The 26908-nt window shown below is 39.9% G+C and overlaps 1 non-coding gene across 1 annotated transcript; it reads left to right on the forward strand.

Moving 5' to 3' along the window:
- Positions 1 to 2458: 2458 nt before the first annotated feature.
- Positions 2459 to 2561, forward strand: LOC115284486. Its single transcript, XR_003905237.1, has one exon. It is a non-coding gene; the product is annotated as a U6 spliceosomal RNA (small nuclear RNA).
- Positions 2562 to 26908: the final 24347 nt, after the last annotated feature.

Here is a 26908-nt window from a genome sequence, read left to right on the forward strand (position 1 = left end):
CTGCCCCTCCTCCACTCATGCTCTGTCTCTCTCTCTCTCTCTGTCTCTCAAAAATAAATAAACATTAAAATAATATTTAAAACAGATCATATTGTCAAGGCTTAAGTCCAAAATTCCTCAGAACCTTTCCCTCCAATTCTTGTTAGTAGAATCTCAAGTGGAAAGTATGGTATTGATCATAATTTTCAATTTGTGGTACATTGTAATTATTAGTGTTTCTAAAGCTCTTTTTTTATTTTACATATAGTTATTTATTCCCAATTAGCCCCAATTTGCTCTCCCATTCTCCTTCCCCCAAAGATAACCACTGTAATGGATTTAACATGTATCCCCTATATCCATATGTCCTGTAAACTGTCTTTTTGTGTACATAGACCTTTAAACTTATGTAAGCGGTCTTGGATTATAGATTTCATCCTTTTTCTATTTTCACTCAGTATTTTGCTGTATGCGGATTTAGTCCATTCTATCTGCCACACCCACCACATTTACCTAAGCACTTGCTAAGTAATGGCCACCATTGCATCCAAATTCCTCCCACAGCAAAAAATAAAATAATAACTGCAGTAAATATCTTTGCATACACCCATTCCTGCACCTTGGTGTAACTCTCTTTGAGATACTCAGCAAAATGACTGGGTCTCCAAGTATGTGTATATCTACCATACTTTGACTAAATGCCAGCAGTTTGCTTTCCAGAAAATGAGTCACTGGGCTGGATACCACCAGCAGGGCATGAGGATTCCCTTCTCCCCACATTCCCATAAACATCTGCTATGATCAAGCTCTGTGTGTTTCCTCAGTCTAATGGACTAAAAATATGTCCATTTTTTAAAATTTATTTGAGATAGCTTGTGAGTTGGGGAGGAGCAGAGAAAAAGGGAGAGACAGAATCCCAAGAAGGCTCCATGTAGTCAGTACAGAGCTCGATGAGGGCTCGAACTCACAAACCGTGAGATCATGACCTGAGCCGAGATCAAGAGTTAGCTGTTTAGCTGACTGAGCCACCCAGATACCCCAAAAGTATGTCAGTGTTTTTTTTAATTTTCATTTTTTTGATTCAGTCTTATTAGCCTTGTGGGTTTCTACTTCTGTAGAATGCCAGTTCATATCCTTTCCAATCTTTCATTTAGGTTACTGCTTTACATTCTTATTGATTTGGAAGAGTTCTTTGAATAATCTATATATTCCTCTTTGTTTTACACATTGCAGGTATCTTCTCTCATTCTATCACATTTATGTTAATATTGTCCATGGTATCTTTAAAAAAATTTTTTAATGTTTATTTTATTTATTTATTTTTTTATTTTTAATGTTTATTTCTGTGAAAGAGGGAGAGAGAGAGACAGAGCGCAAGTGGGGGAGGGGAAGAGAGAGAGGGAGACACAGAATGTCAAGCAGGCTCCAGGCTCTGAGCTGTCAGCACAGAGCCAGACGTGGGGCTCGAACTCACAAACTGTGAGATCATGACCCGAGTCAAAGTCAGATGCTTAACTGATTGAGCCACCCAGGCGCCCCTTAATGTTTATTTTTAAGAGACAGAGACAGAGCATGAGTCTGGGAGCACAGAGCATGACATGGGGTCTGACTTCCTGAACCACAAGATCATCACCTGAGCCGAAGTTGGACGCTTAACCAACTGAGCCACCCAGGTGCCCCCATGGTATCTTTGTTTAAGGAGAAAGCCTTAATTTTATTAAATATACTTAAATTCACCAAACTTTTGCCTTTTATTTGGCACTCTTGGAGTTTTGTTTAAAAATTCTGTCTTGGGGCACCTGAGTGCCTCAGTTGGGTAAGTATCTGACTCTTGATTTCAGATCAGGTCATGATCTCATGGTTGTAAGACTGAGCCCTGCTTTGGATTCAGTGCTGGGCATGGATCCTGCTTAAAATTCTCTCTTTTTCTCTCCCTGCCTCTCTTCACTGCTCACAGTCTGTTTCTCTCAAACACACACACACACTGTCTTGGTCAATTTGGAGCATTATAACAAAACATAGTAGACTTGGTGGCTTATAAACAACAGAACTTTTTTTCTCCCAGTTCTGGAGACTGGAAGTCTGAAATCAGGGTTGTAGAGTACTGTCTTCTTTTTGTATCCACACATGGTGGAAAGAAATCGAGCTCTCTAAGATCTCTTTTATAAGGGCACTAAGTCCTTTCCTGAGGGTTCCATTGTCATGACCTATCTCCCAAAGATCCCACCACCAAATACCATCACTTTGGGGATTATGCTTCAACATATGGATCTTAAGGGGACACAAATATTCAGTCCATAGCAAATTCCTGTTCTTCTAGTCACTTTATAGTATTACCTTTCATTACATTTAGGTCATTAATTTATCCAGAGTCCCACATTATATATGGTGCTAGAGAGGAAATCAGCTATTTCCATCCCCCGACCCCCACATATAATGAGCTTATTTTCGTAACATCATCTACTAAACAATCTTCCTTGTCCATGCCTCAGTGCACATATACTAAAATTGGAATGATACGAAGATTTGCACAACCCCTGTGCAAGGATCACACGCAAATTTGTGAAGTGATCCACATTAAGAAATAACAAAAACAAACAAACAAGGGGTGCAGGGGTGGCTCAGTCAGTTAAGGGTCTGACTCCTGGTTTTGGCTCAGGTCATGATCTCACAGTTCAGGGAATCAAGCCTCACGTCAAAACTCCATGCTTGTAGTGTGGAGCCTGGTTGGGATGCTCTCTCTCTCTCTCTCTCTCTCTCTCTCTCTCTCTCTCTCTCCCTCTCTCTCTCCCTGCCTCTCCCCCACTCACTCTTTCTCTTTCTCTCAAAAATAAATAAATAAACTTAAAAAGAAAAACAACAAAAAAACAAAAACAATCTTACTTTACCCATAATTCATTGTGTCCCCTTTACTGCATACTGAGCTCCCAAATAAATGGCATTTAGAATCCACTGAATTCCATTTAAAAGCATGATAACAGTTTTATTATAAATATTCATGATATTTTAAGAATTAAACCCCTACAACTGTGTAAACTCATAAAGATAAATTTAAGCCATCAACTTAAAATATTTGAGAGGGTAAATCATAGTTCAAAATTCTGTTAGTGGGTATGAGAGGAAAAAAGTTCATCAACCATGGTTGAAATACGTATTTCCCCTCCATGAGTTCTCAGAGGTGCATTTTATAGGAGTGAGCCAGAAGCCTTTGCTAGTTCCTCATCTTGTCAAGTTTCTTGGATTTTATAAGTACACTTTTAGTCTCCTGACAACTATGTTCCCAGGGACCCAAGCACTAAGTTGTTCATAATATGCCCAAGAAAGTCTCACCAAATCAAATGAAAGGATATTAAAAGAAAAAAAAAAGAACCAGAAAGAGCCTCACATCACGTCTGCATACTCAGTGCCTGAAAACCAGAAGGCTGCCCCATGCCTCTATTGTGCCCTAACCCACACGTCCAGTTCGTTCACAAGGGATGTTTTACTGCCTTTGTTTACATCTCTTTATCATGGTTTTTAGGAGACAAAACCTTTTTGAAGTGTCCATGAAGGAGAATTTCACATGATTATATTAATGATTTCATGTGTCTTTAGGCGACACTTCTACAAGCCACCATTTAAATAACGTCTTTCATTTACTGTGGCTTCAATTGTCGATGTGATAGATGTGTGAAGGATATGTCGTAAGGAGAAATCAAGCTTTAGCTCTAAGAGATTTGCTTATCAATCTGGAGGAGGCATGGCAGAGGTTTTATTTTGCACTCTAGATTGGATACTGCCCGAAGTTTATATGGCTGCTGGTACAAGTGTTTCTGGTAGCTCACTTCCACTCTGATACTTTCAGACCATGAAATCACTTATATGGTGTCTGATATGAGAAGCATTTAGTTCTAGCTTCTTGTTAGTGCAGTAGCCGATATACTATCTGTAAGCCAAGAGTCAGGGGTGGAATTTGACTATTAGGGAGTGTTTCTTATTCCATAAGGATGTAATTTCTTAAGATTTGTGTACACTATCACATCATCAGTGCCTCAAATCTTGAGTGAATATTATTAACTGAGTTATTTTTCATTTACGATAACTAATGGAAAATATTCCATAAAAAGTGGGAATATTCTACAAGCCCCCTTCAAAAGGCATGAGGGTTTTTGCACAAGTAAGTCTCAAACAAGACAAATTCACACTAGAAGATAAGAGATTCTGGAATGATAGTCTGACCTGATTTCAAACCCTTCACCCAGATCTTGATGTTCCCCAGTATAACAGATAGATGCGGTAAAATTAACTTTCGAAAGATCTGATGTTTTTAACTCAAATGTCTCAATATGTCTCCCAAAGCCTAACTGAAAAGAACGTTTATTGCCTTTATTTAACTCTTTCTCCCTTGGCAATACCTATATTTTGTTCAAACACTGAAATAATCCTAATTGGCAGGAGAAATATTGAGATGGTAAAGAAGAAATGAAAAATAAGTTACTAAAGAAGACTAGAAAAGTGATTTAAAAGTGCAAGGGGGAAAAAAGCTCAAAGAAATCTCATCCCTTTTACTCATTGTATATAGTACTTAGCCCAATACCACATGAGGGCACTCATTATTTTTTAGTAGAGACGAGAGGTAAAGTGTGCCCTCCTCCCAATCAAGTAGATGAGTATGGACAAATATATTTACATTCATATACTTTTGATTAAATAAAGCCACATGCTGCACATAAATACAGTTGACCCTTCACCGATGTGGGGGGCAAGGGTGTCAACCCTTTACACACTGTAAAAAATCCACGTATAACCTTTCACTCCCCCAAAACTTAACCACTATTGTTAAGCTACTGCTGACCAGAAACCCTACTGATAACATAAATAGTCAATCAACACATATTTTGTATGCTATATATATTATACACTGTATTCTTACAAGATGGTAAGCTAGGGTGTGGTTCAGTCGGTTGAGCTTCCAACTCTTGATTTCAGCTCAGGTCATGATCATGGTTCATGAGAGAGAACCCCACGATGGGCTCTGTGCTGACAGCATGGAGCCTGGTTGGGATTCTTTCTTTCCCTCTCTCTCTCTCTCTCTCTCTGCCCCTCCCCTACTCATGCCTGCTCTGTCTAAATAAATAAACAAACAAACATTTAAAAAAACAAGATAAGCTAAGGAAAAGAAAATGCTATTAAGGAAATCATAAGGAAGAGAAAATACATTTACAGTACTGCATTTATCGAAAAATATCTGCCTATGTCAACTTGCACACTTCAAACCCATGTGGCTTAAGGCTCAACTGTATATTTAAGGAGAGGAAGAATGGGTTGTAATAACAGTGGTCTCCCCATTTGTGAAATTAAGGCTTTGCAAGTATGATTTCCAAGGCTCTTTGGTTACGTTTAAAGTTCCAAAAAAGCAAGCTATAATCTTTATCTGATTCAAATAAAAAAGTGCTTGAAGATTAAACACTAGCTGCTATGACATTTTCTAGCATTTTAAGAGTTAGGTTGTAAGCTCCATAAGAAAAATCATAGAACACTGATGATTAATAAGCTAGAGCAGAAAGTTCTGTGAGAGCTTGTGCTGTGTAAACTATTATTAGATTTTAAAGACATTGGGAAAATCCACCTGAGAATTTAGACAGATGCCCTTGAATTCATGTGATTAGTATTAATTTTTATTCCTAAGTAGCTAGGTATAGTGCTGCATAGCTGGGGTCATTGAAAAGGCTCACCATCATGTGCCACAGTCTTTAGAGATTAAAAATTCCCCTTAATTAATACCACTGGATGCATGGGAATCAAGAAAATAAATGCCTTACAGACTCCTATGTCAAAAGTAGAAATCATTTTATGTCCTTATAGTCAGGCCTTTTGTAGTAAAGAATTGCAAAATTCTCACAAATATACCAATCCTTCAGTTCCTGCTACCTGCTGAAATACACTTTGGATTTCACAATCAAAGCAGTCCACCAGTTTGAGTTTCTCAGTAGAGTTAATAGGGTACCCAAGATCCATGACAAGCCAGTCCATCAGGAGTTACTCATGAGTAAAAGCAGACATTGAGTTTGTTGACCTTGAAAGCACACAGAGATGCCATCAAGCCTGATGTGTGAGTTAGTAACCAGGTGTTGAAGGTCCAGGGGTGAAGCACACCAAAGGATAGTAAGGCTTAGTATGCCAAAGCTCTAAACCAAGAGAGGCGTGGGCTAATGTGAGGCGAGTGGGGCACTCACCTTAAATGTAAAATTAAGGGAGGGAGATGCCACAAAACTCAGTCAGCAAGGTAATAATATTTCAATACAATATCTTAAATATAAAAAATAATTTTAAAACATGATAAAATCCCCAACTTTTAAACATGGATACCACTCAAGTGGCGCCATCTTAAATTTTGCATCTCAGTCGAGTGTCTCACTTACCTCAGCCAGGTTGCGGCCGTGAGATCGTGCCTGAGAATGGAGTCTCTAATGCTGGCTGAAGTTTGAGGCAATTGCTGAAGCCTTTCCTCCTCACCTGACACTAACCTATGTAGATATGGCACTGCATAATATGCTCATTAAAAATCCCTCTTGATAAATGAGTCTATGTACCCTATAAGAATTAGTTTAACCATAATTTTATTCAAATTGCTATAGAGTCAGTTTGTAACAATGCTTTTTTTCCCTCAAATAAGTAACAGTTGCAGAGATTCTGAGAAATAAATTACTCCGAAAGAACAATATTTTGATCAGTCAGGTGAAAATGGATTCGAAATACTCCATATATATTTTTGAAATATTTGTGTTGCAGAGGATAACTGTGAGACTGAGGGGCAATGATGAGGACAGGACTGCCAATTCCAGCAGTGGTTGGTCCTAGGTCTGGTGCCTTCTACATGGTGAGTCAGAAGAAGTGTTGTGAGATCAGCATCAAATGGACAAGGCTTAGTGTGCCTACGTGTTGGCATCACTTGTGGATTTGCTTACACTTTCACAAAAGACCTCATTTGTGCTATCTTTGCATGCCTGGAAAGATCCCATGCTTTCAGATTTAATATCATCCTTCTTTATTGTCAGAACTTGACTTGAAGGGAACAAGAAGTGACAATTGCATGAATGGAAGGCGTCCAGCCCTTCTTCAGATGAAAGAGAAGGATTCCAGGCAAAGGCAACCACCTAAAAAATGGAGTTTACGATGAATAATATTTGATGTTTTCTCCTCTCAGTGAGCTTAGCTGAGGGACATTGATACACAACTACACAAGTTAAAAAATTCAAGGAGTTCTAAGACAGGTGTAGACAAACTACCGTGAAGAGGGTCAGGGAAAAAGAGAAGACATCAGCTTGAATTGTGCAAGGTGGATCAGGAAAAGTATCACAGAAGAGCACAACACCTGAGGGATGACAGAAGGCAGATGGGCACAGATGACAGGGACATGAGGGACCACCATGGTCAGAATCACACAGGATGTTAAGGGAAGCAAACAGTTGTTTAGTTGTTATGTAGTATTTGGTATATGAAAAGGAATAATAAGAGACAATGTGAGAACCTTAGCTTGGAACCAGAGAGCTAAGGACAGAAAAATCTAGATTTGTATTTTTAGGCAGTGGTTAAATGGGGATGTGAGTCAACCGTGGTTTCGTAACAAGGGCATGATCGCAGTCATGCTTTGATAGATAAGTCAGATCACAGTGTGTAGAATGGAAGAAAGACCAAAGGCAAGGAGATAAGTAAAGAGACTTTAAAAAGTCCTGCTAAGGGAACTTCACCTTAATTCAGAACATGATCCTTTAAGACAAATAGAATCTGTTTTCAGGCAGCTCTGAAGTACAGAAACTTCTAGCAGATAACTTACCTGAAAGAAATCCTGGCCCTTGAATCTAACCTCAACTCACTGCCTTAAGTCAGAGCCACTGTTCTGAGTTTATATGATTGTTTCATGTGTATTTTTATAATGTCCCTTATCAACTATACTGATTCTTCAGCAAGCTTTGTAAAATCTCTGGCGTTATTTATATATGGTTTCCTTCCACATATGTTCCTCCAGCTTCCAGTCCACCTGACTCTAATGTCAGTATTACTTTCAAAGGCTTGCCATTTCAAGTCCAAGCTTCTTGGCCATAAATACAAAAGGCTCTGTGACCTGGTCCTTGGTGAACTCTCCAGGCTCAACTTTTCACCAGGCTCCACCCCCAAGTTTATGTTCCAGCAAGGCCACAGCTGGCTTGATTCTTGCCTTACAACAAGCCATTTCTCACCTGGCCTGTTGTCCTCATTGTTGTTTCTGCCTGAAAGATCACACTGCACAACAGTCAATACTTCCTCTACAGGACTCACTGTGGCTCCTCCTGGAGTACTTCCTCAGGGAAGCCCAATCCACAGATGATTTCAGATTCATATGGATATGCACCATTGATGTAATGTTATCTATGGTCTGATAGAAGAAGAGTGGTCATAACGCCATGAAGAAAACAGACTATGAGCTTGGCTCCTCCTTAGACGAGTAGGAAAGAGAAATTGGATAATTGCTTCTGATTCAATCCTGCCAACAATCTGTAGCACTGTCATGAGCAAAGGTTGCCTCATCTCACCTACCACCCTAGGGGACAGTCTTAACCTTACTAAGGCTTCAGCAAAGAATCGGACCAAGTTTGTGTGTGTGTGTGTGTGTGTGTGTGTGTGTGTGTGTGTGTGTGTGTGTTTAGAAAGCTGGGGTGATTAAACCATTCCAGATTTACACCTTACACTCCATCACTATGATATAATGATGACTAAAAAGCATATTTTACCCAGTGTTAACCTTTTTTGCTCTCATTTACCTTTTCTTCCTTGGATTTCAGTTCAATGTCTATAGCCCTATTATTTAAATATGGGCCAGAAGTCTATTTAAATGTAACATAAACCTATTAATAGTAGAAAATTTGGTAAACACAATACTACATAATGAATGTTTAGATGTCTTCTGTTTCTGTTGCATAAATGTGCAAATATTTTCAAGGAATCACATGTGTATAAATCTATTCTCATAGCAAAATATTATGTACTCTAAATTTGTCATTTGAATTTTTATGAACACTTACTTCAGTCTTACAAATACTTACAATACTAGTCCATACATACTGCTTCTCAATTTTCACTCCCCTAGTGTTGTGAAAACATGGACTTAAGGAAATTTAGAATGGTGAGAGGTCCTTAGAAATCTAGTCCAAACTTTGCATTTTAGATACAGCTGTCCACCGTTTTTGAAGGTTTGCATTATGCCACTTAACTTTTATAAAAGACCTACATTAGTATCCGTTTTCACTAACTGAAAGAAATCCAAAGAGGATTTTCACTCTTAGGAAAAAGGCAAAAAGTGAAAAGAGCTTTTAGTACATCCAGCATCTCAGCATCAAGCCACCAGAGCTCTGAACTGGGTCTGTGAGCATCTGTGCTTTATCTCGATTTATCCTGTGCATCTGTTTGTAAGGTATGTCCTAAGGTATCAGAAAAGCCCCAGAGAGGTTACTTTTTGCGTCTGGGAACACTTAATGTCTTTCCATATATGGTAATTGCTTTATACCATTTTGGCTTAAAGAAGGTTTCAAAGGAACGCTTGACTTTCAGATAGCAGGAGAGACCTGTATCTGGAAATTGAGGCACAGATTTAAGAAGTGACTTGCCTAATGTCACACAGTTAGTGGCACATCAATGACAAAACATAGATCTCCTGACAGTCCAGTGGCCTCTCCATTGCGCCCCACTCACCACTGCCACCAGTTAAGCCCCGTACAACCCAAATGGGACTGAAACCACATATTGTCTTCCTCAAAGGGCTAGTTCCCCCATCCCATAAGATTGGTTGGCAAATCTGTCGCTTGTATGTATGAATTCTCTAAGACCTGGCTCCTAGATCATCTCTTCTCAAAAATGACGTCCTAGGACTCCACAGGGAGAGTTAGTCATGTTTAACAACATATTAGAATTTTCTCTCTTTGTGGTTTACTTTACCCCCAGTCTTTGAAAATTCATAGCCAGAGACCATGTTTCATGCATGTCACAACCGCCGTATATTAGATTCCTCTGAATATTACCACAAGCCTGGTGGCTTAAAACAACAGAACTGTATTCTCTCGCATGTTGGAGGTCTAAAGTTTGAACTCATTTTCACTGGGCCATGTTTAAGGTGTTGGCCAGGCCCTACTCCCTCCAAGGTCCCAGCAGCAAATTTGCTCCTTGCTGCCTCCAGCTTCTTACGGCTGCCAACGTCACAGGGCTTGGATTCACACTGCTCCAAAGTCTGCCTCTATGGTCACATTGTATTCTCTGGTTTGCGCTTGATTTCTCCCTACCTCTTGCTTACAGGGACACATGTGATTGCAATCAAGACCCCATCTCAAAATACTCAACTTAGTCACATCTACAAAGTCATTTGTGTTTCCATATAGAGTGATACAGGCTCCAAGGGTTAGGACATGGAAATATCTTGGATGGAGTGAGGGTGGGGTCATTATTTAGCCAACTGCAACATCTACTTCATCAAACAGGATCTGGCTGATGGCACAGAGTCTGTATTCATATATTCTTTGACTACTTCGCATATTTTTAAACCACAGTCTGCAAGGTCAAACTTGTCCATGTGGCCTTGCCAGTCTAGGAAAACCATTTGCACTCAAGATAAGAAGCAGCCAGAGATTCAGATCTCCCCTACCTAGGTGATGAATTGGTTTCAGAGCTCAAACACAGTTAGTCTGGTTATAATAATTGTTTGGAATAAAGAATTCTTATTTTCTACTAATTACAAAAGCATTGCTTGCATATGGTAGGATAAAGGGGAAAAAGAAGAGAAAAATATAAGCCCAGTAATGCAAATCACTTGTAATTCTTTCATCTATAGATAATCACTGTTGGCATCATGTTTATTTGTAGTACTACACACACACACACATACACACACACACATGCATGCACGTGCACTTAAATAAATACATTTAACATTTGGTCTGTGTACTCCAAATATTATAAATTATAGTATTTTATATACATCTAATTTTCTTAGATGGTTTAAATCATATTACATGCAACATGTCTGTAGCCTCTTTTTATTCACTAGGCATTATATCATTAGCACTTTCCTATGTCATTAAAAACTCTTTGTAAACATCATTTTAATAGCTAGATAATTGTCTATCATGTGGATGGACCATAATTTACTTTACCATTCCCTTGATGTTATGCAATTGGACTATTTTCAAATGACTTTTTATGGCACTGACTTAGAATACGATGAAAGGCACCTCTCAAGGTCAATTCAATATTGGTGGAAGTTGATAAACCTAATTTCAGAGACTAGGAGATGTATGTTTCCATATTGAAGTATTGATGTTTAAGCTATGTGTTAGGTCGGCTTTGTCACCTTTTCTAATAGCTCAGTTACATATGGCCCAGTGCTGTGCAGCTCACGTTATGGGATGCGGAAAGATGTGTGGCAAGTGGGCCAACGTGAAATACTTCCCTGGGGAATAATGACCAATCCAGTTCCTGATGAAAGCCAGACAAGGTGTGGGACATGCAGGAGATTAGAAAAGTCACATGAGAAGGTTGCCACTGAGTCGTTTAGTTACCTCCAACACACAGGGAAAGGCAGGGATTTTGAGAGTTGGAGGAAGAGTACACAGAATGATTGGGATCAAGATTATTATACTGGGTGGCTGGGTGGGTCAGTCAGTTGAGCATCTGACTCTTGATTGTGGCTCAGGTCATGATCCCAGGGTCATGGGACTGAGCTCCGCACTGGATTTTGGATTCTGTGCTAAGTGTAGAACCTGCTTGAGATTCTCTCTCTCTCTCTCTCTCTCTCTCTCTCTCTCTCTCTCTCTCTCAATCTCTTGCCTTCTCCCTTGCTCATGCTTTCTCTCTCTCTCAAAAAAAAAGTAGATTGATATACCTTAAGAGCCTGAGTAATTTTGTGAGGCAGGGAGATATAGTTTGTGTTTTCTTTTATCCCCATTGGCCTCCTGTGCCCTGTACCCTTTCCCAAGTGTTAAAGAGACTGACTATCACATTTCATAATTCAGCATTGAAGAGCCTACTAATGTTAGCAAACAATTTTATATCCATCACCTCTTGTCATGCTCACATCAATCCTACAACATTGTACTATCCACATGTTACAGATGAAGATAACTGATATTCAGCAAGGTTAAACACTCACTCAAGATCATACGGTCAAGATGTGCTGTTTCCAAAAGCTGTGTTCTTAGCTTCTATCCACCACCTCCATTCCCAGCCTAGGTCACAGGTCTCCTCTCAAGATGCCCTGGTTCTGGAATTTCAGTTGGTGCCTACAGCAAGCACTGCATAAATGTGTGTGTTTGGACACCCAGAAAGAGCAGGGGACAAATCCACATGTGATCTCCCTACTGGAAAAACAACTCAAAGCTTATGACTCACTCCCAGTAAGTTAGTTTTGTCACAGTCACTCAGCATCCATTTGCTTTCAATCTCCTCAGTACTTACTTAGGATCTTTAAATACACAGAACTGTCACAGGGAGTGTTATTGCTAGCAGAACTCAGTAATTATTTGAAAAGAAAATGAAATTTAAGATAAATAAAATTGGAGATAAAGGTGTCTTTACAGAGTATAACTTGAAGGACTGGGGAGGAATTCTGAATTTCAGAACATTAACAAACACATTTCCTCATATAAGCCAGGAAAGGTGTTTTGTTCTCCAGCATAAATGATTTCTACCTTCTTCACAACCACTGGCCACCCACTCACTACGTTATATTTAATACCAATTATAATGACATTGATTGTTCATTTTATTGAATTATAAATTCCACTGAGGAGGAGGAAGTTGAATTAATTTCCTTTGGTCATGAAGCAGTTTTGCCTAGACGTTCCAAAACCTACCTACATTTTTATATTTTCTTTATGCTTGAACTTTTTTCCCCAGAATTCATACTTTTTATACATGTGATTTCAGTTCTGGTATATATGATAGTCCATTATAGTTTAAACAAAGACTATCTTTTATTTTTGCCTGGTGAAAATTGTAGAGCCATTAAAAAGGAGGGCCAGGATGATAATGTTTTTTTCTGCCTCTCTGACCCATTCATGTTCTCTGATTACAGTGTTGGGATTGTAAAATACCAGAGTTTTAAAAGTGCTTAAATGTTCATTCAGTGCAAATCACCTTTTAATACTAGGAATGCTTTCTGACTGTACCACAAAATGGTTCACATTCTCTTGAACATTTCCACTGACAGAAAACTCATTAAACCTTGAAGTGGTCTGTTCCATCTTTGGAAACTTATGAATACTTAGTAAAGGCCCTTTTTTCCTTCTTTTGACCGAATTCATCTCCCCAAGGCTTCTTTTAATTAGTCTCAGTTTTATCAGATGAGGCCACAGAAAAAAAGTCTAATTCTTCTTCCACAGGTCTTAAAACACTAGAGTTGTAATACTACAACACTCTGGCACTGATACAGAGTGATTTATAATGGTAACTAATCATTACATAGTGCTTACTGTATGCCAGGAACTGTTAGATTCTGTTTATCATCATTTTATAGAGAGGAAATTGACACACAGGGAGAATAAGTAATTTGCCAAAGGCCATGCAATTCGTGACTGGTACAGTCAATATTTAAACCCAGTCTTTGTCTCAGACCATTGGACTATATACGTGAAAACTGATTATGTTATATTATGTTACATTGTGCTATTTTATATTATGCATGTTATGCTATAATATATTATCATGCCTTCTAAATGGATTAAGTAGTTACATGTAAGCATCACATCATTAAAGAACCTAGGAAAATATAGATAAATAGAGATTTTTCTTTTTTAATTCAGTTTTTTTCTTTTAAATTTTTAAAAGAAAGAGAAAGCATGAGCAGGGGGAAGAGCAGAGGAAGAGAGAGAGAAAGAGTATCTTAAGCAGGCTCCACCCTCAGCACAGAGCCCGATGTAGGGCTCGACCCTGGGATCATGACCTGAGCCAAAATCAAGAGTCGGACACTCAACTGACTGAGCTACCCAGGCGCCCTGGTAAATGTATAACTCTGAGCTCCCTTCACCAGAACAATTCTCAGAATCTAGGCCACATCCCAAGGGGGTAGATTAGAATATCCACTTCCGAATAAAGGGCTTATAAGTACTGACATGTATGCATCTACCACACTGACGTCCACAGGTCACCAGCACAATGTATTTGCTCAGAACTTCCAATGTGCTTTTACCGTCTCACTCTTAAACATGCAAACATCCAAGGGACAACAGACATCTGAGAAAATTCTCCAAAGTAAAGATGAAGACGTTTATAAACAAGCATATGAAAAATACTAAGAAATAGAAATAACTTAAGGAGCAAGACATATAATTAATAATCTTATTAATAATCATGAACTATATCAGATAAAGTATATATTAAATCCATAAAATAGGAAAAAATGATATTGAAAAAGAAACATCCCCCAAACAAGAAAATGATCTTAGGAAATAAAAATATGTATCCACTTTAGGATCAAGAAGATGTGGTATATATATACAATGGAGTACTATATGGCAATGAGAAAGAATGAAATCTGGCCATTTGTAGGAAAGTGGATGGACCTTGAGGGTGTCATGCTAAGCAAAATAAGTCAGGCAGAGAAGGACAGATACCATATGTTTGCACTCATAGGTCTAACAGGAGAACAGGAGAAACCTAATGGAGGACCAGAGGGAAGGGAAGAGGGAAAGAGAGTTGGGGAGAGAGAGGGACGCAAAACTTGAGAGACTACAGAATACTGAAAACGAACTGAGGGTTGAAGGGGAAGGGGGGGGGAGAGGTGGTAGTGATGGAGGACGGCACTTGTGGGGAAGAGCACTGGATGTTGTATGGAAACTAATTTGACAATAAACTATTTAAAAAATTATGTATCCACTTTAAAAAATCTCAATAGAGGGGGACTTAGTCAGTTAAGCATCCGACTTCAGTTCAGGTCATGATCTCACAGTTCGTGGGTTCAAACCCGCATTGGGCTCTGTGTTGACAGCTCAGAGCCTGGAGCCTGCTTCAGATTCTGTGTCTCCCTCTCTCTCTGCCCCTCCCCCACTCACTCTGTCTCTCTCTGTCTCAAAAATAAATAAACATTTAAAAATAACATCTCAGTAGAAACTGGGCAATAGACACCAGTATATCATGCAAAACGTGGAATTCAAAACAAAAATCAGAAACACAATGGAAAAAAGATAAACAAATTAGAGAATCAATTTAAGATATCCTAATTATAATGAGATATATAGAGAAAGAATAAGAGAGAGAGAGAGGGAGACAGGGAGGGAGGGAGGAAGGGAATAAAGGGGAAGGAGGGAGAAGGAAAGCATAGAGCAGACATATATTTAAAACACAAGCACAATTTCTAGAACCGAAGAACAAGAGGTAATAATCTGTAAAGTTCTGTCTTTCCCCCAGCACACTGCATAATAAAGGCACCATACCGAGGCATATCATGCAATTTCAGAACTCAGGGTATAAAGAGAAAAGTCTAAAAGTTTACAGAGAGGTTAGAACAATAGGTTACATACAAAGAATCTGGAATTATAGTGCCATCAAACTTCTTGACAGCGTTACTGGAAGCTAATTTGATAATGAAGCAATGCCTGCAAAATGAGAGAAAATGACATTCAGCTCAGAATTCTAGATCAAGGAAAAAATATCAATCAGTAGTACAAGGAAAATATATTTTCAGATAAGCAGTGCCTACAAATTAATCTCCTTTGCACTTTACAAAAGTAAGCTATGGAAAATTTGCAATACCAAAATAAGGAAGGAAACCCACAAAGAGAAAAAGAGGGAAGTTGGCCAACAAGAGAGCCAACACAGGAATGTTCCAGCAGGGTGGCACCTCGTAGGTTAGTCAAAGTAACTTCCTTAAATATAAATCAAGTTAAGGAGCACCTGGGTGCCTCAGTTGGTTGAACGTCTGACTTCAGCTCAGGTCATGATCTCGCAGTTTGTGGGTTTGAGCCCCACATGGGGCTCTGTGCTGACATCTTGGAGCCTGGAGCCTGCTTCACATTCTGTGTCTCCCTCTCTCTCTGCCCCTCCCCTGCTCGCTTGCTCGCTCGCTCGCTCTCTCTCTCTCTCAAAAATAAACATTAAAAATAATTTAAAAAAATAAATCAAGTCACTTTTCTCCCTTGATTAACACACTGTCATGTCTTCCTATCACACTTACAAAATGAAACTCATTTTTGTTTTGTTTTGTTTTTTTTTTGGCCTGTTTCTCCAACTTCAGCTTGATTTACCCTCCTTTCTGTCAATGCTGCAGCCATATTGACCTTTTATTAGTTCTTTGAATACATCAAATGGCTTCCTTTTGCAGTCTGTCTCCACTTACCTGAAATGCTTTTCCGTCTAACCTTCACGTAACTGGATCCTTTTTTCATCCAGCTCCAATACCAAACACCATGATCTTAGACTTCCTATCTGTATGTTTATAATTGTATCTCCATCACTCTATCAGCCTTATGTGGCTACATTTTTCTGTACCGTATTTAGTATTTGACATTATTTTATGGATTGATTTATTTTATTTAATAACGTATGGGTTTTCCTGCTGCCCAATCAGTCCCTGGCACACAGCAGAGGCTCCATTTGATATTTGTGGCATGAACCAAATTTACCAAGAGGTTAATGACGTTCATTTGGAGCTCAAGGTTATGGATGACTTTTAAAATACCTTTATGCACCTGTTAGTATTTTCTAAAATTTCTATAAGCATTTAACACTTCCATGATTAAAAACAATAACAATAGTCTAATGTTCTAGACAAGGAAAAATCCAGTGGAAATTGTCCTCAGGAATAGAATCTATTGGGTTGTGGCAGTTTCTGCCCACCTAAATGTCATGGAAATTAAACATCTTTCTAAAATGAAACTTCTATGAGGATTCATGGTGATAATGTAATACCTTCCACTCCCTACTGGATTTTCAGTAAAATGATCTGAGGGATATAAAAACAGGGTGGGGGAATGTAATTGGAGTTAGAAACTGCTTTGTTCCTTCCCCAGGTTTCCAGGTTTCAATGATTGGCATCACCCCCTTGCTTAAGCACTCAAGCCCCTCCCTCTCACTTCTCATCCTTTAAGCCCAGTGTTAAGTATATAGCTCTTAGCTCAGAATAAGTTTCCTGATTAATCTCCTTTCTTTGAGTATTTTCAGAAAAAAGAGTAGCTGATCAAATTCCAAAACATAAGTCAGAAGCAAATGAACTATATATGGACAAATATGTGAAAGGTATTGTGAAAAGGAAATTAAAAATCTCTAATTAAGATATAATTGGCATACAATAAAGTGTAGGTTTAAGGCATACAATTGCAATATGATTAGCATTCACTAACCTCTCTACCTCAGCACACAATTTGGTTTTTGTGGTGAAAACAATTAAGACCAAGCCTCTTAACAACTTTGAGGTTTATAATACAGTATTATTGACTCTAATCACTATGCTATGCATTAGATCTCCAGAACTTATTTACCTACTAGTTATAAATTTGTACCCTTAAACATCTCCCCAACCCCCTCTCCCCCAACTCCCTGACCCCTGTTAACTATCATTTTACTCTTCGTTTCTCTGAGTTTGTTTTTAGATATTGTAGATGCCACATATAAATGATCTCAGAAGTTGTCTTTCTCTGTGCGGCTCAACTTACTTAGCAAAATGTCCTTAAGGCCCATTTATGGTGCCCCAAATGGCAGGATTCCCTTCCTTCCATGGCAGATTCATATTCTGTCTTCTTTATTCCTTCATGACATAGGTTGCCTCTATATCTTGCCTATTGTGAATAATGTTGTGGCAAACAGATATCGTGTTGAGACACAGATGCAGTCTATGCTCTTACAATCCTTTACCCCATCTCTATTCAAGCTACGGAGTTGCTTGTAAGTCAGCGCCCCAACCTGATAGGTCCCTTTCTTCCTGATAGGCAAGGACTCTCATGTGCAAGCAGTAGGAAGTCCCACAATCATAGACAGCACGCGGCTCTTCTGCTCTTTTCCTAGGATACTGGTCCTCTAACAGACAGGAAATTAAGCTTTTCCATCTAAGGAAAATTCAGGAGATTAATATAATGTAAGTTATATTATATCTATGTAAATATAGAATACATAGATATAAAGATTCATAAAAATAAAATGTCTTTCCCTTTTGGCCATTGTAGAGACATGAGGGCAAGCTCTAATCCATGAATCTAGTTAGCAGGCAGCCAAGGTAAGACCTAGTCCAGTTGGGGGTCCAGTTTTCTGAAGTCCCTCCTTAGCGGCAAAAGGGTGTGTAGTCTTATTAACCTAAAGAACTCTGCAGTGACAGAAGTGTTCTATATCCATGCGACACAACGTAGCCCTTCATCGCATGTTGCTATTGACCACTTGAAATGTGTCTACTGTGACCAAGGAGCTGAATTTTTCGATTTTAATTCAATCTAGGGACTTGAACACACACACCCAAAAACTAGGAAAGGAGCCTCTCTACTGGCAATGAGTGAGTAGACAGCCTTCTTGTCATGAGGCTGGATGTGCTCTCAGACTGATCTGGGTAGTAAAAACGGCAGGCCCTCACGAGAGGCCATGATGGCACTGAGGAAAGAAGCCCAGACAAGGAATCAGTAGACTCGGGTCCTAGCTCAGTCCTGACAGTAGCAAAACTGCCTGAGTTGGGCAGTCCCTTTCCTCTTTGGGCCCTGTTTCATCTCATGCAAAACTGTGCGGTTGAACTATTTAGTTTTTAATGGTGAATTCAGAACAGATTAAGTGCAACCACCATCATAAAATAGGCATAGCAATCCATTCTTTGGAGAATTGTGAAAAACAGTGCAGTAAGAGCAAACCTTTTCAGAGTAGCTAGGAAAAGATAGTGCAGCAGAGACATTCGAGAGAAATCATGGGCCATTGCCAACAGTCGTCATTTTAGTTAGAGCTGCCACGTTGAAAGCTATGTGGGTTAATCTTTTTCTAGGGGCTGGATACACTTTGCTCTGGTTTAATCCTCACAATTCTATGAGCTGACTTATTATCATTATCTCCATCTTGCCAAACAGACAGCTGAAGCTCAGATAGATCAGGTGACTTGCCTTAGGCCATCCAGTTAGCAAATGGTGAAACTGGGACTTGATTCCAAATCTTTCTACTATATTATGCTATACTCACTGGCTACTATTTTATCATGCTTATTATATACCAGACAATAAAGTAGCCTATTTCTCTATATTATCTTGTTTACAAAAGCCTCGTCAACAATTTTGGGAAACTATTCCAAGAACTCCTGCACTCCATGCTTTGATTGCCCCAATCTATAGAAATGACACTTGCTAAGATTGGTCTTCATTTTATAGAGTGGAGGTCTTTCTCTGCACTTTCCAAACTTTCTCCATTTTCACTTTAATCTCAGTTCCAATCTGAATTCACCCTTCAATGTGGCGTATATGTATATAAACATATATAGATAGATAGATATAGATATAGATATATAATGGAATATTACTCAGCCATCAAAAAGGGAAAAGGAATGAAATGTTGCCATTTGCAATAACATGGATGAAGCTAGAGAGTATTATGCCAAGAGAAATAAGTAAGTTAGAGAAAGACAAATACCATATGACTTCACTTATATGTGGAATTTAAGAAACAAAACAGGTGAACATACGGGAAGGGGTAACAAGAGACAGGGTAACAAAGTATGAGAGCTTCTTAATGATAGAGAACATACTAAGGGTTGATGGGGGAGGTGGGCGGGAGATGGTCTAAATGGGTGAGGGGTATTAAGGACGGCATTTGTTATGATGAGCCCTGGGTGTTATATGTAAGTGATGAATCCCTAAATTCTACTCCTAAAACCAACATTACACTATATGTTAACTAAAATTTAAATTAAAAAAATTTAATGTTTGTTTTTGAGAGAGAGACAGAATGAGAGCAGGGGAGGGGCAGAAGGAGAGGGAGACACAGAATCTGAAGCAAACTCCAGACTCCCAGCTGTCAGCACAGAGCCCGAAGAGGGGCTCAAACTCGTGAACTGTGAGATCATGACCTGAGTTGAAGCCGGAAGTTTAACTGAGCAACCCAAGCACCTCTTAACTAACTAGAATTTAAGAAAAATTTTGTAAAAAAAAATATAATAACTAAATAAAATGAATTCACCTTTTAGTCTCACCTGGACAAAATCTTCAACTTGTGGCAGTTCAGAGCACTTTCCATTGTATAAAAAACTAATTTTTTAATGACACAAAATATTCTCTTGGCATCATGATTTTTAACATCAAAAATTATCTGAGATTCTGAATAGAGGCAAACTGGACAGGTGGTACTGCCCTCACTTAACTGAAACAAATGTTTACATCTATCATTTAGAGGGCATACTGAGCCCCAACTGAGGGAGAGAGTACCATCTCCGCACTACTTTGCTTCTTTTTTTTTAATAATAGTTTATTGTCAAATTAGTTTCCATATAACACCCAGTGCTTCTCCCCACAAGTGCCCCCCACCATGACCATCTTAATAATTCATCTGAAACAGAGCATGAGGGCATACCAACCTGATTTTCCTGAAATTACTTTGGAAGAGCACCCTCTAAATCCTGCTTCCAGAGAAGAAACATCAATGTAAAGCTAGAACTCCTAGCAAAGTATGGGAAAGGTCATGAGGAGATGCTAGACACTGTCATCCTTTCTTCTTCTTCTGTGTTTTAATTTTAAGTAAAACTCCATGCTCAGCATGGGGCTTGAACTCATGACCCCAAGATCAAGAGTTTTGTGCTTCACTGACTAAGCCAGCAAGGCACCCTACTGTTGTCTTTCTTTCTAAAAGTCAACTGAATGAGTTGTCTTAAGCCATGGTGGGAAAGAAACACCAAGACTGAATGCTTTGTACATAAAGCCCATCTATTTGATTTCACTTACATTGGGGACAGGGAAATCTGAAGTATTACATTCTCATTCACTCTCCCACCTCCATTTCTTCCCTTATGCCCCCTTTCTCTCAATGTGGAATATGCTATCCATAGGAAGGCTATATTTCCCCTCCCTACCAACATCACTACCAAGTGCCTCCATGCTAGAAGTGGGTTCTCAACCCGTTCTCCCAGCCTATGGGTGAGGTGCATGCAATTCATGTACCTGCCTGGTCAAAAATTGATATTACATTTGCCGTGGTCTTTACAACTGTTTTCCAGCTTGTTTCCATAAATATGCTTTACTGAAGAGTTTCAGGATCACCTTTAAATTCACAGCATTGACGTTCCATAATGGTTTACATTAATCAGATTCATGCTTACATCTTACAGACATTTAGTTAGCATCAATCACGGGCAAAGGGCAGCCTTAGTGGACTTGAGGGATCTCAAGAGGAAAAGCCCCAGATTCTGTAAGAAAATAATACAGAGTTTATGAAAATGTCAGCATCCATCATTATGATTCTCTCTGAGAGAATGAGCTTCTTTTATGCTGGCCACCACCATGGCAACCACGGCCACCACTATTTCTAATTCTGTGTAGGTTGGGATGGGAGGTGGAGGGGGACCTCACATATAACTGCACAAAGAACATGCACTACTCTCTGGAGACAAGGAAAGGTCATCGACAGGTCTAGTGATGCTGTGATGTCTGTTCCAAATGGAATATTTCCGTGACTTGGTAATCAAAGGTCCTTTGATTGCACTTTTTAGTTAAATTGAGCCATGAAATAATGATGGAAGATGAGTTTCTAAGAAATTTTATAAAACCCTATTTTAGGGGAAAACATCCCTCATAATCATCATTCTAATGAACAGAAGCAAAACACATAGGAGTAATTCTATGTCTCATGGTCTGTGTTCACAAATACCTGAAAAGCTTGTCTGAGGCACAGCTATTTATTTGGCAAACTTGTGTAATGCATGAGAACAATGTTATGAGTAAATGTGCATTGCACAAGGAAAAGCAGAAAAATAATGACGAACACAAGGTAAGCTCAGATCTTGGTATCGCAACCTCAGAATTTGATATTGCTTGCCAATGAGAAATACCTTTTCTTGTATGAAATTATGTGATGGCTTCTGAAAATATACCAGCTACATCAATATCCCACACAGTGTGCCTACCAGTACCATTCCACCAGAAGTTCTTTCCCTAAGAAACAGTAATGTTTGGTATTTCTTTTTTTTTAATGTTTAAAAAATTTTTAAAGTTATTTTTGAGAGAGAGGGGGGGGGAGGCAACGTGAGCAGGGGAGGGTCAGAGAGAGAGGGAGACACAGGATCTGAAGACAGGCTCCGGGCTCCGAGCTGTCAGCACAGAGCCCAATGCGGGACTCGAACCCACGGACCATGAGATCATGACCTGAGCCAAAGTTGGACGCTCAACTGACTAAGCCATCCAAGCATCCATCCCTATGTTTATTTTATTTTTTTTTTTGAGACAGAGAGTGACAGAGCATGAGTGGGCCACCATCATCTGTTACTTTTTTAGAAGCTTTCTAGCTAGACTCTGCTTCTACTCTTGTTCTCCAATTTGATCTATTTTACACAAACAAACAGCCATAGTAGTCTTTTCTTAAATGTTTTTTAAATTTATTTTTGAGAGAGAGAGAGAGACACTGTGAGCAGGGGAGGGTTAGAAAGAGAGGGAGACACAGAATCTGAAGCAGGCTCCAGGCTCTGCGCTAGCTGTCAGCACAGAACCTGACACAGGGCTTGAACCCACCAACTGTGAGATCATGACCTGAGCCGAAGTTGAACACTCAAACGACTGAGCCACCCAGGCACCCCAATGTTTGGTATTTCTAAGTATACTCTAGAGCTGTGCGACTTCTTTTGGCCAAATATGCAAGTCTATAAAATCAAAGAGCAAAGGCTTAATATCCTAAGTATATATAGAGATTATCAACATCAGTAAAGACCCAAGTAGATAAGTAGACAAAGAAAAGCAAACAATCTCACAAAAAATAAGAAAACAAACACCAAACATCTATCCTGACCCAAAGAATCGGCGAAATATATTAAAACAAAGATGAGATATAAATCACGGTCCATTAACTTATGTGCCGGGATTACCCCACCCTGGTAAGAGCTGTGAGCAGGGTAAAGGGCAGAGTCGCCAGTACTCTTTTACAGTACTTTTGGAAAGCAATTTGGAAATATGTATGAAGAATCACAAAGCTCCTCATTGCTTTTGAGCTAGTAGTCCCATTTCTGGACATCTATCTTGAGGAAATAAAAGAATATGCACATGAAGATAACTTACAACCTCTCAAAATTGCAAAGATCCATGAGTTCAACAGCAGAGGAGGGCCATCGAGATAGTATGCCATCACTGAACATCATGGTTTTGGAAAGTCTAGCAACATGAGGGAATCCTGTGATGCAGCACAGCTAAGAATTTCTGTGAGGCTGGTAAGGGAAAGAGGAAAAGGAAGGTTAGGGTGTGTGTGTGTTGGGGGCAGGAGAAAAGCTGGTGAAGCATCTTAGGACCAGTGGGAAAGGGTCTTGAATGCAATAGGAACCAGTGTAATGGTACATTTGAAGCTGAAGCACAAGTCGATACATCTTCCAGATAGCATACGTAGGGATGCCAGTGAGGAGAGAGCATTGTTGGCACTACGCATTTAGTTGCTTTTTTTTTTTTTACTGTTTATTAGAGAAAGAGAAAGAGAGAGAGAGAGAGAGAGAGAGAGAGAGAGAGAGAACATGGGGGAGGGGCAGAGAGAGAGGGAGACAGAGAAACAGAGAGTGAGTGGGAAGGGGCAGAGAGACACAGGGAGACAGAGCATCCCAAGCGGACTCCAACTGTCAGCACAGAGCCTGACGTAGGGCTCGAGCTCACAACCAGGAGATCCTGACCTGAGCCAAAATCAAGAGTTGGTGCTTAACCAACTGAGCCACCCAGTCACCCCAGAAGGGTGACTTTTAATGAGCAATTGGATGTGGGGGCAGACGGTAGAGCAGAAACATTCAAATGCAGCTTCAAGACTGTCATTTTTCAGCTTGAAAGCTCTCAACTGCCTTTTCCAGCTTGTAGTAACAAATTTCAAGTGCTCAGCCTGGCAGTCAAGACCTGTGAAGACAGAGCCTCAACGTACTTGTCTTCTCTTGTTTCTGATTTACAACGTTACTAGCCACAAGTCCTTGCCATTTTGAAATATTCCCGCCATTGTTCATGCCAGTACACATGCTTGGAATTCCTCTCACGTGTCTTCTTTACCCAGCTTCAAAATTGGCTGTGAAGACTCCCTAATCATCCCCGAGCAGTGAGCTCTCATTTCTCTGAATGCCCATAGCACTCTGCCCGTATCTCTTTTGTGTCACATATATTAGGCTCTTCTGGCCAGGAAACCCGCTATCCTATTAACCCGTAAGTCAGATCATGCCACTCCGTTGCTCAAACCTCGGCCATCCCATTCAGGTAAATGCCAAAGTCCCCGGTAATCCCCATTTCAATGTTTCTCAACCTACACCTGCTACACATTAGATCCATGTCGGAAACTACTTTTTAAAAATCCATGCCCAAGCCTCACTCCAGACCCAGTGAACTGAATCCTTGGAGGTGCTAGTTTTTAAGCCTCCTCAGGTGATTCCAAAGCGATGTCAGGCCTGATTGAGAACCACAGAGTTAAAATGCGAGCTAAAGCTGCATGAGGAGTCAAGTCATGGCCGCCTCTTCCCCATGTGGACTGGCAGCCCGTTCTGGACTGAGGCTTGGGGCTTTCTGAACCATTACCAGCTTTCTCCGGTCCAGGCCTCCGCTCGACCCCCAAGAGCTTACTTAGAACACAGTCCCCCTCAGAAGCTGCCAGTTTCAGTGCTTAGAAACGTAAGTTTTCCACTGTGGAACATTATGAACATAGCTTTATCTGCAGAAAACCAAAACCTATTTATTTATTTATTTATTGAAAAGTCTATCTATTTTGAGAGAGGGAAAGAGAGTGGGGGAGGGGCAGAGAGCTAGGAAGAGAAGGAATCCTAACCTGCACTGTCAGTGTAGAGCCCAATAGGGGGCTTGATCTCATGAACCCTGAAATCATGACTGGAGCTAAAATTAAGAAATGGCACATAACCAACTGAGCCACCCAGGCGCCCAAAACAAAACTTTTTTTTCTTAAGCTTACGTGTTTATTTTGAGAGAGAAAGAGAGAGAAAGAGCAGGGGAGGGGCAGAGACAGAGAGAGAGAGAATCCCAAGCAGGCTCTGCATCAGCACCGTGGTGCCCGATGTGGGACTCAAACCCATGAACTGTGAGCCAAAACCAAGAGTCAGATGCTCAACCACCTGAGCCACCCAGGCATCCCCAAAACGGAACCTTTTTAAAACAGATAACTTGATTCAAGTTTATGAAAATTACAGTTGACACAAAGCCCAATTTGTGAGGGCAGCAAGTACACTGGGGAAGAGAATCAGCACCCTCTGCAAGATGCAGTGGCAGCCTGCGGGGAGGGGCAGTATAGCCCACGGGGGTGGGGGGGTTGGGGGGAAGAGTGTAGTCAAGTCAGTGTGGAACTGTTTCTCTTACCCTTCTGACGCACTCCTGCGTTCTAGGATTCTCTCATTGTTGTTTCGTCTTTGAAGAGCTCTTAGTTGTTCTTGTGAGGGGGACTGAAGTGAAGTGAATCTAATAAAATGCAGAATAATTTGGCACACGGAAGCCAAATATTTAAGTACTAGGGACGGGAGTTTTGGCATAGAAGCAGCATTAGAAGGGATATCTAGGGGGTTGAGTATCAGTTAAAAATATAACAGCTTTCAGGCTGGCTCCTGTGGCTACAGTCAGCAGGAGGGCTTGTTAAAACAGTTTGCTGGACTCCACCCCCTACAGTTTTTAATTCAACAAGTCTGGGGGCCAATCTGAGAATTCGCGTGTCTAACAAATTCCCAAGGGAAGCTGATCCTGATGCTGCCGGTCCAGGGACTACCGCCTGAGAACCACTAGTGCAGTATGAGTGTTTAAAAAAAAAAAGTCACTGCAAATTTAGGCAGCAGAAGCAAAATTTGTGCAATGAAATAGGTCATAATGTAAATATTCTCCATTAGTTCTAATAGGCATCTACGGAATGAGTGTCATACTCAGGAGTATGACCAGAGAAAAGAATGAATAATGGTGAAGGGATTTGTGACCATGTCATACTAGGAACTTGGGGGAGGAACAGGACCATGTAATTTAGAAAGGGTAAGATGTATTTAGGTAACACACATGAACATTCTTCTTTTCAAATCTCAAAAGGGCTATTACTTGGACAAAGGGGATGTATTCTAGGTCCTCTCAAGGAGTAGAGCTAGAATCCATAGCCAGACATTTAAGGAGACAGACTTCAGTCTGAAGTAAAACAGATACTTCTAGCAGGTCAAGCTGCTCCGTGTCACACTGAGCTGCTTTTCAAAATGCTGAGCTCCTATCAGTTGAGATATTTAAACACAGACAGAAAAGTATTTAAGTACCTCATATGGAGTTAGAAAGAAATGGCCTCAGAGACATCTTCACAACTGAGAAATTCTATGACTATGTAAGTACAGTCCCCTTTAGTTATATAGTCTGGCTAATATGAAACTATTGCATTCAGAAAAACAAAGGGCAAACGAAAAGATGGCATTCAAAACATGGTATCTCTAAGTCACAGTTGAAAATATGAGACTAGAGTTTATTTCTTAGAAAGTCTATACTCAATGTAATTTGAAGCTAAAGGGAAGAAATAGATTTGATTGGAGTTTAGAGGCAAAGCCTGGACAGACTGCAAGGCAAGAAGGAAAAGTGAAGATACGAGTGAATATGACACAGTACAGACAGAAGTTGGACTAAATGTATGCAAGGAAGCAAGGCAGGTAAAAATTCACTCATTCCATGGAAATTTACCAGCCACGGCAAATATTTTCTCTCTGCTCTGACATGTAATATTAACTGCAGTTATGTATGAGCCCAAATTTCATGTCAACGATCTGGGAATTGATTAAAGAGAACTCATGAGGATTGCAGAT

This window comes from Suricata suricatta, chromosome X, assembly GCF_006229205.1.
Source record: "Suricata suricatta isolate VVHF042 chromosome X, meerkat_22Aug2017_6uvM2_HiC, whole genome shotgun sequence".
Classification (NCBI taxonomy): Eukaryota; Metazoa; Chordata; class Mammalia; order Carnivora; family Herpestidae; genus Suricata; species Suricata suricatta.